Here is a 12,413-nt window from a genome sequence, read left to right as displayed (position 1 = left end):
CATGACCCTAACTAGCACATGAACTTAACTACCATCATGACCCTAACTAACTGCCACCATGACCCTAACTGACTACTGCTGTGGCCCTAACTAACTACTGCCATAACACTAACTACTGCCGTGACCTACCATGACCCTAACTAGCACATGAACTTAACTACCACCATGACCCTAACTAACTACTGCCATGACCCTAACTACCTGCCTCCATGACCCTAACTACCTGCCAAAGGCTTCGTCTCCAAATACCGTCACGCTGGGGGGTTAGGGCTTCCACACAGGGATTCTGGGGAGACACTCGGTCCATAACGTTTGGCCCGGGACCCCGGAAATGCACGCCCTGCTTGGTTATGCTGGCCCACAGCCAGGGAGGATCTTGGCCTCAGGAGGAGTGGGCCTCCAGGCTCCCCCACACCTGGTTCAGACGAGACTGCCGATGCCACACTGGGGGAGTTAAGGCTTCTGGGGCCGCTGGGATGCAATGAACATATTTCGCATGTGAGACGAACACAGGACAGACATCCCCACCCCAGAAGTGAGAACCAGGATGCCATCCTGGCTCACGCGTGTAATGCCCGCACTTTGGGAGGCTGGGGCAAGTGGGATCACCCGAGGTCAGAAATCCCCAATCCCAAAGTACTGGGATTACATGCCTGTGTATCATCATAAGTTCGAGACCAGCCTGGCCAACATGGCAAAAACCCCATCTCTAACAAAAATGTAAAAATTAGCTGGGCATGGTGGTGTGAGCCTGTAATCCCAGTTACTTGGGAGGCTGAGGCAGGAACATTGCTTGAACCCGGAAGGTGGAAGCCGCAGTGAGCCGAGATGGCGCCACTTCACTCCAGCCATCCTGGGCAGAAAAAAAAGAATCAAATGGAAATGCTAAAAGTAAAAAACAAAGTGATTGAAATTAATAATTTAAAGTGTAGATTTAAGAGTAGATTGGGTGAAATAAGAGATGTCAGTAGAAAAAAATCCAGATTGAAGCACACAGCAGGAAAAAACCAAGACAGAGGAAATCCCGAAAAAAGAGCACATTAGACTTGCAGGTGTGTGAGACGGTGTGAGGCGTGGGGGTCCGAGGGGACACAGAATGGGATGATATTTGAAAAGTCAAGGGCTGGCACTTGGGAGGCCCAGGCGGGTGTATCATCAGGAGTTTCAGACCAGCCTGGCCGACGTGGTGAAACCCTGTCTCTACTATAAATATAAAATGAATTAGCTGTTCATGGTGGCAAGCGCCTGTAATCCCAGCTGCTCGGGAGGCTGAGGCCGGAGAATCACCTGAATCCGGGAGGCAGAGGTTGCTGTGGGCCAAGATTGCGCCATTGCACTCCAACCTGGGCCACAAGAGCAAAGCTCTGTCTCAAAAAACAAGAAAAGTCAAGGGCTGATATTTTCCAAAAGAGACAAAAGGCATCATCTCCCTGACTTGAAAAGCTCTATAAACCCCAATTAGGAGAAGTTCTTGGTTTCCTCTGTCCTTCACAAGGCTGCTGTTGTGATGAAGGCGTTTTTAACAGGCGTCAGAGAAAACAGGGGCTGCCTTCCATGGCAGCAGTGAGGCTGGAAGGAATGACAGACACCCCAAGACAACGCGAAACCTGCGGGGGGAACCCCCTGCCTACCCAGAACTCTACCCCATGTGGAGAACGTCCTCCAGAAAGAAGGCCAAAGACATTTTCCAGACAAACAAAAAACAGACAGGTAGCTGCCAGCAAGCCTGCGCTGTACTTCAGGTGGGAGGAAGAGGGTCTCCATGTAAGCTCTGTCCTGCAGAAAAACTAGAGTGCATACAAGGGCAGCCTGGGGGTCAATTTGAAGGACTGCTGTTTAAGACAACACTTGGTTTGTGGGTCTGAAATACACGTAGAATTTACAGGCAAAGTAATTAACAGCACAAACAATACAGAAAGAAGAATTAGGCCAGGCGAGGTGGCTCATGCCTGTAATCCCAGCACTTTGGGAGGCCAAGGCGGACAGATCACTTGAAGCCAGGAGTTTGATACCAACCCGGCCAATACGGTGAAACCCTGCCTCTAAATACAAAAAATAGTGGGGCATGGTGATGGGCACCTGTAATCCCAGCTACTTGGGAGCTAAGGCAGGAGAATCACTTGAACACAAGAGGTGGAGGCTGCAGTGGGCCACGACAGCGCCACTGCACTCCAGCCTGGGCAACAAGAGCAAAACTCCAACTCAAAAAATAAAAATAAAAATAAAAAATAAAAAAAAATTAAACCATTGTAAAGTTTCAAAGGAAATGGTAAAAGTATTAATTTAAGCCGCGTTCCAAGGATGTGACTCATAATTTCTAAGGTAGACATTAAAATAACATGAAGAGAAGTATGACTTAACAAAGCCACAATAACAAAGGGAAGAAAGTGGAATAAAAACACTTGATTAAACCAAAGGAAGACAAGAGAGAAACAAAAGAGAGGACAAATAAGACCAACAGCAAGACGACAGAGCTACAACGCAGCACATCAGCCCGACGCCAAATGTAAACGGACTACATCATCTAAAACACAGCCACTTTCACACTAGATTAAAAATAACTTCTGCTTTTAAGAGCCGTTTCTAAAATACAGAGAGAAGAAAGTATAAGGATGAAAAAACAGCATATAAATACTTAAGTCCCCTTCCTCCCCCCTCAACCCCCCCATGTCATACAGATCAGATGTTAATGACAACAACACTTTTCACCTTAAAGAGCAACATGTCGTGAAGATAAAAGCATCAATCAAAAGGAAAATATGGCCGGGTACCATGACTCATGCCTGTGATCCCAGCACTTTGGGAGGCCGAGGCAGGCAGATCACCTAAGGTCAGGAGTTCAAGACCAGCCTGGCCAACACGGTGAAACCCTGTCTCTACTAAAAATGCAAAAATCAGTCGGCATGGTGGTGGGTGCCTGTGATCCCAGCTACTTGGGAGGCTAAGGCAGGAGAATCACTGGAACCCAGGAGGCAGAGGTTGCAATGAGCCAAGATCACTCCACCGCACTCCAGCCTGGGCAACAGAGTGAGACTCAACCTCTCTCATAAATACAGCTGGAAAACAACAAACAAAATAATAGCAAACAGAATCAAGCAAAATCTAAAAAGGCCAGACAAGGTGTGTTAAAGGAACGTCATCGGTCTACCGCGAAAAGGGAATCCACAGAATTTGCCGTATTAACAGAATAAAGGAGAAACGTTCTGTCACGTCAACAGATGCAGGAAAACGAGCATCTGAAAAAATTAAGCACCATTCATAACAACTTTCAACCAGGAATAAAACAGAACCTCTTTCATTTGCTGGTGGGGCGTCGCAAAGGAAAAAAAGCATTTCCGCAAACAGCACCCTTAATGGTGGAATTCTTAAAGCTTTTTCCTGAGATCAGGCCCAAGAGGATGCGGCTGTCACCACTTCTGTCCCACACTGTTTTGGAAGGATCAACAGTGCCAGGGTAACAAGGCAACAGCTGAAGGAAAGGTAAAAACAGACAGCCGCTCGCTGGTCAGATGGCAGCACACAGAGGGTTCCGGAGCAACCACGGAGAAGCCACGAGGACCAGCGCAGGCCACAACCAACCAGCGAATCACATTCTCTACACACTGCTATCCACAAAAAGATTGAAAAACGAACTGTAAAAGTAATACTGCTTAAAATAGCATAAACACTGAAATACCAGGGAATCATCTGAACAAAAATATTATTGAAAGAATTTAAAGCCAGGTGCGGTGGCTCACGCCTGTAATCACAGCACTTTGGGAGGCTGAGGCAAGGGGATCACTTGAGCCCAGGAGTTCAAAACCAGCCTGGGCAACATAGGGAGACCCAGTCTCTAAAAAAAAAAAAATACAATAGCTGGGCATGGTGGTGCACACCTATAGTCCCAGCTACTGGGGAGGCTGAGGTGGGGGGATTGCTTCAGCCCAGGAGGTCAAGGCTGCAGCGAACCATGATGGTGCCACTGCACTCCAGCCTGGACAAGAGACCCTGTCGCTGCCCACCCCCAAAAAAGAGCCCAAACAAAGGCCTAAAGATATGTTCATGGATTGGAAACCTCAGTACTGTAAAGATGCCAATTTCCCAGGCTGATGTTTAAGTGTCTTACTGGGCTTTTGAAAATAAAGAAGCCCATTGTAAACGGCATATTAATCAACAAGCCCATTTGTATGGAAATGTAAAAAGCCAAGAACAAAGATGATCTTGAAAAATAAAAACCCCACACCGAAGGCTCACAACACAAGTCACCAATGGTGATTATACAGCGGAAGAAATCCGAACGGCACAGCTCGTGGGGGAAACACGAAGGGGACAGGTGAGTCCAGCAAGAGGCCTCCACAGCCAGGACCCAAAAGCCCTAATTATAAAGTCAGCTTTCACTTTCCGTACGTCAGAAGACACCACCCACGGAGGGAGGGCGAGCTGTGGAGTGACGGAAGGTGTCTGCATCACAAGCAATCAAAGCATTTGTCTCTAAAACACACACAGCCCCCACAAACAAACAAACAAAGACGAGCGAGCGGCCAGTGACATTTGTCAACACCCCAATTGTGAAACGGGCAGAAGGGAACAGGCAGCTTTGTGAAGCAGGGTCCTCCATCCCCCGGGAACCTTGGAGAAGCAGCTCACCTCAGCCGTAAGGAGGCCACAGCGGGGAGCCTTTCAGGCCTGGTCCCTGTGCTGGAAGGGGTGGGTCCGGGAATTCCCACACGCCCCACTGTGCCATCAGCACAGATCCAGCCTTTGTCTCAGTTTCCCAGCGCGCGGCCCCCTGACCCTAGGAATCCTGGAGCGTGGTGAGAGCGTCTTTTTGCATGCTAATGAGACAACGGGGCGCCGGGAGCCCCCAGGCAGCTCCAGGACGGAAGGTCTTTAGCAAGACGCAGAATGCCTAGCAGGTCGGAACATTCTGTCCCTCAGCCCAGGGTGCAGAGAGGAGACAGGACAGAGGAGTCGTCACAGGGGCAGGTTGTTTGCTCAGTCGTGCCTGTGGCATGAAGCCTCCACAAAACCCCTACATGATCTGGTTTGGAGAGCGACTGCGTGGCTGAATACCGCGTGGCGCTGGAGGGTGGCGCACCCGGAGAGGCCCGGACGCTCCGAACCCCCAGACCTGAGCCCGGGCAGCCCCCCTGCTTGGCGGCTCCTAATAAATGGGTGCACTAAGCAAAGTGTTTCCCTGAGTTCCGTGAGCGATTCTAGACAACCCCTGAGCCTAAGGAAGGGGTGGTGGACACCCCGATTCACAGCAGGCTGGTCAGAAGCCAGAATGGCACCTGGTACTTACGGCTGGCTCCCGAGTGGGACGGTGTGGTGGGAGCGAGCCCGTCCTCTGCGGGGTCTGCACGAACGTCAGGCCATTCGTGTCAGGGCTGAATGGAGGTACCGGACACCCAGCGGCATCAGAGTGGCCGTGGGTGCAGAAAAACCCACATGACTGGGTCGGAGAAACAGCACAGAGTGTGGACTCACAGCCGCTCAAGAGAAACGTCTGTTTCCTGCAAACTCCACTCCTGGGTGTACAGAAATGAAGGCCCGCCATGGGCAACAGAAAGTGCTCGGATGTCTGTGGCAGCCAAAACCCAGGACCCTAGTGTGGGTGACACCCCCACGGGCACCGAGGAAGGAAATTGTCCAGACCCCAGGCACAACCAGTGCCTGAAGAATATCTTATTTATAGTGTTACTGCTCAGCTGCTTCCTTTATATCATCCTTCATATATAATTATCTATTAGCTTATAGAATTAGTGCCTGAAGTGTAACTTACTGCTTACATATAGCTAGTTTACATAATCCGACAATAGCTGTATCTACTTAGCTCTGTATAATCTTCCTATATAATCACACAGGTATCGTAGTTGGAACCGTACCGACACATTTAGTGCTGATTTATAGAATCCTTCCATACAACCGTATAGTAGTTTGTACTAGGAGGAATGCCTGGAGCAGTCACAGAACAGACGCAGTACATGGGAGAACAGCCAGACCAGGACGAGAACCAAAGACCCAGGCGGTGGCGTCCCTGCCTGAAAGGGCAAACGCCGTATGGCAGGCCTGGAGCAGGAGCCTCTCCTCCTGATAAAGGAGTTGTAGCACCTTGCATCCAGTTCCTGTGGAAAGTCGGCCTCAGGCCTGAGATCCTGGAAGTAACCGAGGGAGAAGAACCCCCCTGGTGTGACCAGTCGCGGCGGCTGTGCACCCTGTCAGTCTTTTCTCGCTTCTGTGCTGGCTCAAATCATCCTCCCATAAATATCTTAGAGAAGAGCACACGTCTGTCAGCTCCCACTGCACTGGCTTACAGCATCCTTCTATTAGAAACCCTTTGAAGCCTCCCACCGCCAGGTAAGAAGTGTTGCGCATGACACCTGCTGCACACAGCCCACCTCTGCCTCGGTCACCTAATGGGGGTGGACCCCTTTTCTGCACATGACCCTCTACTACTGCACACAGCACGGCCCCCTACTGCGCACGGCCCACCTCTCTGCCCAGGTGATATAATGGGGTGGCCCCCTCGCTTGCTACTCACGTAATTACGTGTGCCCAATTACTAAGCCTATAGATGATGACCTCACTCACGACCCTGCCCCCTGCTTGCACCTAATAAATACAGAAGCTCTTGGACATTTGGGGCTCTCGCTGATCTCTGCTCACAGGTCACGTGGTCCCCCAAGTCCAGATGCTCTTCACCAGTTCTTCAGTGTCCTCTTTACTTCTTGGATCCTGCACCTCAGCACAGCATAAGGGACACCCCATGACCCTGTGGGACCCAACAGCCTTACACCCCAGTGCCCCCAAGATGTGGGTGGATACGTAAGACGTGGGGAATTCAGCCGGCAGAGCAGCCCCGACGCAGGGATGGACACGGCAGAACCGCACCCCACACCACGGGAAAGCCCCACACACGGCCAGACGAGGTGGCCACACTCGAGGTGGATGGCACAGAACCCCAAGACAAAAGCTCAAAACAAGCAAACTCTGCAGGCACAGAGGCCAGGGAAGGGCAGGTCAGGCCGGGGGTCATCTCGGGGTGTGGGGGCGGCCCTGCGTCTAGGGGATGATCTACGCACACATCAGCTGTGTGATGTGCAGTTTGCTTTGTGAAAACTCACGGAGTTGAACACTCCACATTTCATGTTTTCTGGAGTTTTGTTTCAGGAAGTCAAGAGAGAAAAAGAAGTCAGAGAATGGAGGCATGCAGACCATAACATTCTTTCCGTAAGAAAAGCTGAGACCCCACGGCAGGCCGGCGACACCTGCTGCATCTTATCTTTTTTTTCTTCCTTTTTCTTTTTTGAAATGGAGTCTTGCTCTGCCACCCAGGCTGGAGTGCAGTGGTGCGATCTCAGCTCACTGCAACCTCCACACCTCCTGGGCTCAAGCGATTCTCCTGCCTCAGCCTCCCGAGTAGCTGGGATTACAGGCTTGAGCCACCACGCCCGGCTAATTTTTGTATTTTTAGTAGAGATGGGGTTTCACCACATTGGCCAGGATGGTCTCAAACTCCTGACCTGGTGATCCACCTGCCTGAGCCCCCCAGGATACTGGGATTATACATCCAGGGTGGGGGCTGGAGGCGCCCCCATCTTACCTTTTTCTTTGGCATACTTTCTTTATTTGCTCTGTAAGCTTAACTTTCACCAGCCGAACTCAAAAGTTAACCTGCTGTTTGATTATTTTTGTCAATTATGTCTAAAAAACTTCTTTTATTAACCTTACCTAAGAATCACGTCTACACACAAACCCCAAATACCGTTTCACGAGCAATTTAGGAGATGGAAGCAAAGCCTGTGTTTTGCCTTCTAGGTGGGCTCCTGGAACCCATACCTGTAATGCAGGCAATGGCAAAGGGAGGAAGAGGGAAAAGATTCAATGAAAACCACACTCCGCACGGATTTTAACTCAGTCTGGAAAACACTTGGACTTTGGGAGACGTTTTACCGCAGAATCACGGAAATGACTGTCCCGAGGAAACATCCCCTCGAAGACGACTGAAGTGACAGAAAGGGTCGGGCTGCGAGGCTGGCGCACGGCACTGCCCTCCCCGGGTCTCCTCAGAGGAAGCTGGGTCCCTTCCCCAGCACCGTCTCTTCCATGTGGGTGAACATCCAGAAGACGAACAGACAGTCGGTCAGGAGCCTGGACCCACAGGTGCCTGCATCCCTCCTGCATGCCCTGAGGCTGTGGCCAAAGGGCAGGAGACGAGGGTGGAGCCAGGATGTGGGTCCTGCCCACACTGGACAGAGGCGCTGGCTGGCAGGGAGTCGAGGGTGTGGCTGGAGGCTGGGGGTCCTGAGTCCAGGCTGGCAGCAGCCCTGCCGCTTCCTTGCCCAGACCTGAGAACCCCGACAACGGTGGGCATGGCACAGCAGGCAGGGGACGGCTCCCAATGCCAGGGGACGGGGTGACCAGTGTCCCCATCAGGAAAGAGGCCTAGGCTCCCCGACTCCCCCCACCACACACGCCTCCCTAACCCCAGCCCTGCCTTTTCTGGCTGAGTTCTGGGAACCAGCTTCTCCAGCGACACCCGAACCACCGAGGTGCACCCCTCGTTCTGTGATCCCCTGAACCACCGAGGTGCACCCCTCGTTCTGTGATCCCTCGAACCACCGAGGTGCACCCCTCGTTCTGTGATCCCCCGAACCACTGAGGTGCACCCCTCGTTCTGTGATTCCCCGAACCACCGAGATGCACCCCTTGTTCTGTGATCCCCCGTGGCCCCTCGTCCCCTCGTCCTGCCCATCATTTCTGGGAGGTTCATCCCCTGGCCTCCATGTTGGACCCCCCAGCTGTCCATGTCAACCTGGGCTCATCCCCGGCTCTGCCCAGATGTTCCCAGTTGGTGTAGGATTCTCTCCCAGTCCCCCAAGTGGTCCAGAGACACCTCCTCTGCCTCTTCTTTTCCCACAGCACCCTCCTGAGGGCTCGGTAACCTCAGCTAAGCCCATCGGCCCGACACGCAGAGCTGGCCCCACACCTCCCAGCACCCACCTCGGCTCCTCCTCACCTTCCCCGCCGCCTCAACACCCATGGGCGCAGCAGGCCTCCAACTCTCCTCCCGCGTTCCACTCAGAGCCCTCACCTGCCATACTGTGTGAACTGGCCTGAGTCCTGCTCTCAGGGAGGGTACGGGGTGGGTGGAGGGAGCTCAGGATGGCAGGCCTGGCACCCCAAGGGGAAGGCCCCAGTTGGGGGGGCTGTGTACCAAGTTTCCAGTGCCTCACCTGACAGCCCAGCCCCTTGGGGACTTCAGCCTCCACCACCCCCACCCTGGCCCTGCAGGGAGTCAACTGTCACCGGCCCCACCCCCCCACCACTCCCTTAGGGACTCCACTGCCACCAGCCCCACCCTGATCCCTCAGAGACTGTCAGTCCCGCCCCTCCCAGGGACTCCACTGTCACTAGACCCACCCCCCCATTCCACTGTCAACAACCCCCCCCACACCCGGACTCCACTGTCACCAACCCTGCCCCCTGCAGGGACTCCACTGTCACCAGCACCCCCCCCAGCACCGTTCTCTCAGCTGCTCCTTAGCTCCCTCAGGACCAGCCCACCCCACTCATGTCGCATGGTTTCAGGCAGAGGCTCACAGCTGCGGAGGCCGATCCAAACCCCTCCTTCCCTGGGCCAGGAATGGTGTGAGGGCAGACACGTGACCCCAGGGCATCGAGGGCCCAGTGGACTCGGGGGACCCTGGTACCAGAGGAGTCTCTGTTTCCTCCCTGAAGGTGCGACCCAGGAGCCATGGGGCTGCCACGGAACCACAGCCCCCTGACCGGGGACGAAGTCTGTGCGGAGAAGGCCAGGTCCTGCCGGCTCTGATCACCCCTGGGGCCACCGCTGGAGCCAAGGTCAGCCCTGGCCATTCGGTTTCTCGCCTCTGGGATCCTCTTTGCTGGGACCCATTGGTTTTAGGTCCTTGGCTGCCCCCAGGGAGGGCCTGGAGGAAGTGCCCCCGAGCTGGCCAGCTCTTCCCCTCGCCCAGCCTGGGAGACACTGGCCGTCTCTGGAGCCGGCTCCTTCAACACCCCAGCTAATGGCCAAGTCTGGCAATTCTGCCACTGGACATTTCTGGGGTCCACCCCACTGCCCTGGCCCTCTCCCACCCGGCCCTGGGATGACAGCTTTCCCCAGCAGCTCCCACCACCGACACCACAAAATCTGAGTGACGTGGCCTGGCCCAGAGGCCCCCGGCCCGGACCTCCCCTGCCTCCGCAGGCTGGGCTGTAAAACGGGGAGAATGAGAGCTGTACCCATAAATGGCGTGGGCCCAACACCGCCTTCCGGACATTGCAGTGGCATGAGCTGCCGCAGCCCCGTGTCCTCACCACAGCCAGGACTCGTTATGACCCAGGGACTCTCGATACAGCCACTTGGCCCCGTGCGACACCCTTGCCCACAGCCGGACCCATACCTGGCTGTGTCTGCTCAACCTTCCAAAGGAGCCCTGTCCAGGGTTGCATGTTTCCTGCACGTTTAATATTTGTGACCACACCTGCTCTCAGGACAGTCCCTCCAGGAGGATGGGGCAGGTATGGTGCGTACCACTTCACTGATGAAAAAAGTGAGGCCACCAAGGTCAAGGGTCACCCCAGAGGGAGAGCCGAAGGTGGCTCCCAGGCCCCCCATCGCCCCTGTGCATCCAGCAGTGCCTCCGTTGGGGTGCCCTCACTCCAGAAATCCATCCAGTGGGGGACAGAAACCTCCAACACCAGGTGTCTGGAAGCACCTGGGGTCAGCTGCGCAAAAGCCCAGAGAGTCCCATGTCCAAGCCCCAGGCCCCGAGACTGTCCCACCTTCCATGACACGGGGGACTTAGCAGACGATGAAGTTAAGGAGGTGGGATGGGGAGATGCTTCCGGATGATCTGGGTGGGCCCCTGTCATCACAGGGTCCTCATAAGAGGGATGGGGGGCAGCTGAGTCAGAGGCGGTGACGTGAGGCGGAGGCAGAGGCTGGGGTGACTCAGGGCTGCAGCGAGGGGCCTAAGACCTCAGACGCTGGAGAAGGTGGGAAATGGGGTCTCCCCTGGAGCCTCCAGAGGACCCTGCCCCAATGGCGCCTTGACTTTAGCCCAATGAAATCCGGCTGGACCTGCGCTGTCCAGACCTCTGTGCTCACAATGGTGTGCTGCTTGAAGCCGCAGGAGGGCGGGGGCATCGGGGGCCTTATTCACAGCCGTGGAGACTCAGGGCCTGTTTCTCCCATGGCCAACTACGAGACAGTCCCAGGGACATGGCTGGACAGAGGGGCTGCTGCCGGCTGCGCAGACAGGAGGCCGGAGAGGTCTCCGCTGTCACACACACGGCGGTGCCAGGCAGGCCAACCCCCTCCTTACAGGCAGGCCAGGGCAGACCTAGACGGCACCCACTCTTGAGAGGCCACAGCGTAGCACCTCCAAGCTACCATGGCCCACGTACCCAGGCTGCACCTCTCACCCACAGGGGATGAGTACACAGCCCGGCCTCCAAGAGCCATGGAGGTCAATGCACGGCCGCAGGGACAAAAGGCATGGCTGTCAGCCCGGAGGGGGCCAGGCAGGCTTCCTGGAGGGGGTGAGGAGGAGAGAACAGGTGAGGGGCAGGAGTGAAGAGGGCGGGGCTCCTGCCCCAGGATCACACGGGGACTCCAGTGCAGCATCTACTGTGACGCCTTTCCTCTGAAGCTCTATTGAGAGTATGGCCTGGGCTACCTGACTTCACACCCCGAACAGGCACCCAACCACCCGGACTGGCCAGCACCCACTGTGGCAGGTTCCCTTGACACTGCCGGTGGTGGCGGTGGGGGGCTCCCTTGACACGAGAGGCACAGCTGGGAAGGGGGGGAATTTGGCAGCCCAGAGAACCCAAGATCCAAGTTAAAAGAAGGCCTACACCTCACAGGGCTCACTCTCCCTCCCCGTGCCTCCTCTGGGGGTTCGGCTCTGAGGGGGTTCACCCTTCAATCAGTCCCCTACTTCTAGGAATCGATCCCAAAAAAGCCCCGGCACAAAAGTAAAGCAGGAGGTGTCTGCACACGGACGGCTTCCCGCCACAGCTCCACCTGCAGCTGAAACAGATGGGACAGAGCCCCCTCCGCGCACCAGTCAGTCTGGCCCACCCTGGCACGGGAGTGTGCGCGTCCGTGGGAGCAGCGAGGAGGCATCAATGGAGGGTCTCCGGACACGCCACATGCGGGAAAAGCAGGTCTGGAATAGGCTCTAGCTCAGCGGCAGGAGGACGCGATCCAGGTCCCAGGACTGCTGGACCAGGGAGAGGTGGACGCCACGCGGCACCCCACAGGGCCCCGAAAGGCAGCCGGGAGTCAGTGCAGCCAGCGTCCACCGTCACACAAACCACGCACAAGACAGATGAGCCCCGCACCCCACTCAGACACGGAGCCCCGAAGAAACACGCTGAGGCAGAGCGAGGCCTGGGGG

General features: G+C 55.1%; 1 protein-coding gene and 1 long non-coding RNA gene across 9 annotated transcripts in view; both read right to left on the bottom strand.

Annotated features, from left to right (window-relative positions):
* LOC116539316 overlaps window positions 1-594 on the bottom strand; it is a 942-nt gene extending 348 nt beyond the window's left edge. Inside the window, exons 1-2 of the long non-coding RNA XR_004263992.1 lie at window positions 154-594; window positions 25-108 (exon numbers count right to left, since the gene is read on the bottom strand). This is a non-coding gene — a long non-coding RNA (uncharacterized LOC116539316). The remainder of the gene's footprint in view (window positions 1-24; window positions 109-153) is intronic.
* The window catches only part of PRKCZ (protein kinase C zeta), a 125,145-nt gene that overhangs the window by 57,644 nt on the left and 55,088 nt on the right, over window positions 1-12,413 (bottom strand). Inside the window, exon 1 of one of the 8 annotated variants that reach the window (XM_032262152.1) lies at window positions 4,627-4,676. The exons of the other annotated variants lie outside the window; for them this stretch is intronic. The gene's annotated coding sequence lies outside the window, so the exon portion shown is untranslated. Of the gene's footprint in view, window positions 1-4,626; window positions 4,677-12,413 lie in introns of those variants that run through there. 8 annotated transcript variants of the gene reach the window in all.

Source organism: Sapajus apella, unplaced genomic scaffold (genome assembly GCF_009761245.1).
Source record: "Sapajus apella isolate SASKATOON/1434 unplaced genomic scaffold, GSC_monkey_1.0 scaffold127, whole genome shotgun sequence".
In the NCBI taxonomy this organism is placed as follows: domain Eukaryota; kingdom Metazoa; phylum Chordata; class Mammalia; order Primates; family Cebidae; genus Sapajus; species Sapajus apella.
This window is presented reverse-complemented; position numbering and strand designations above follow the sequence as displayed.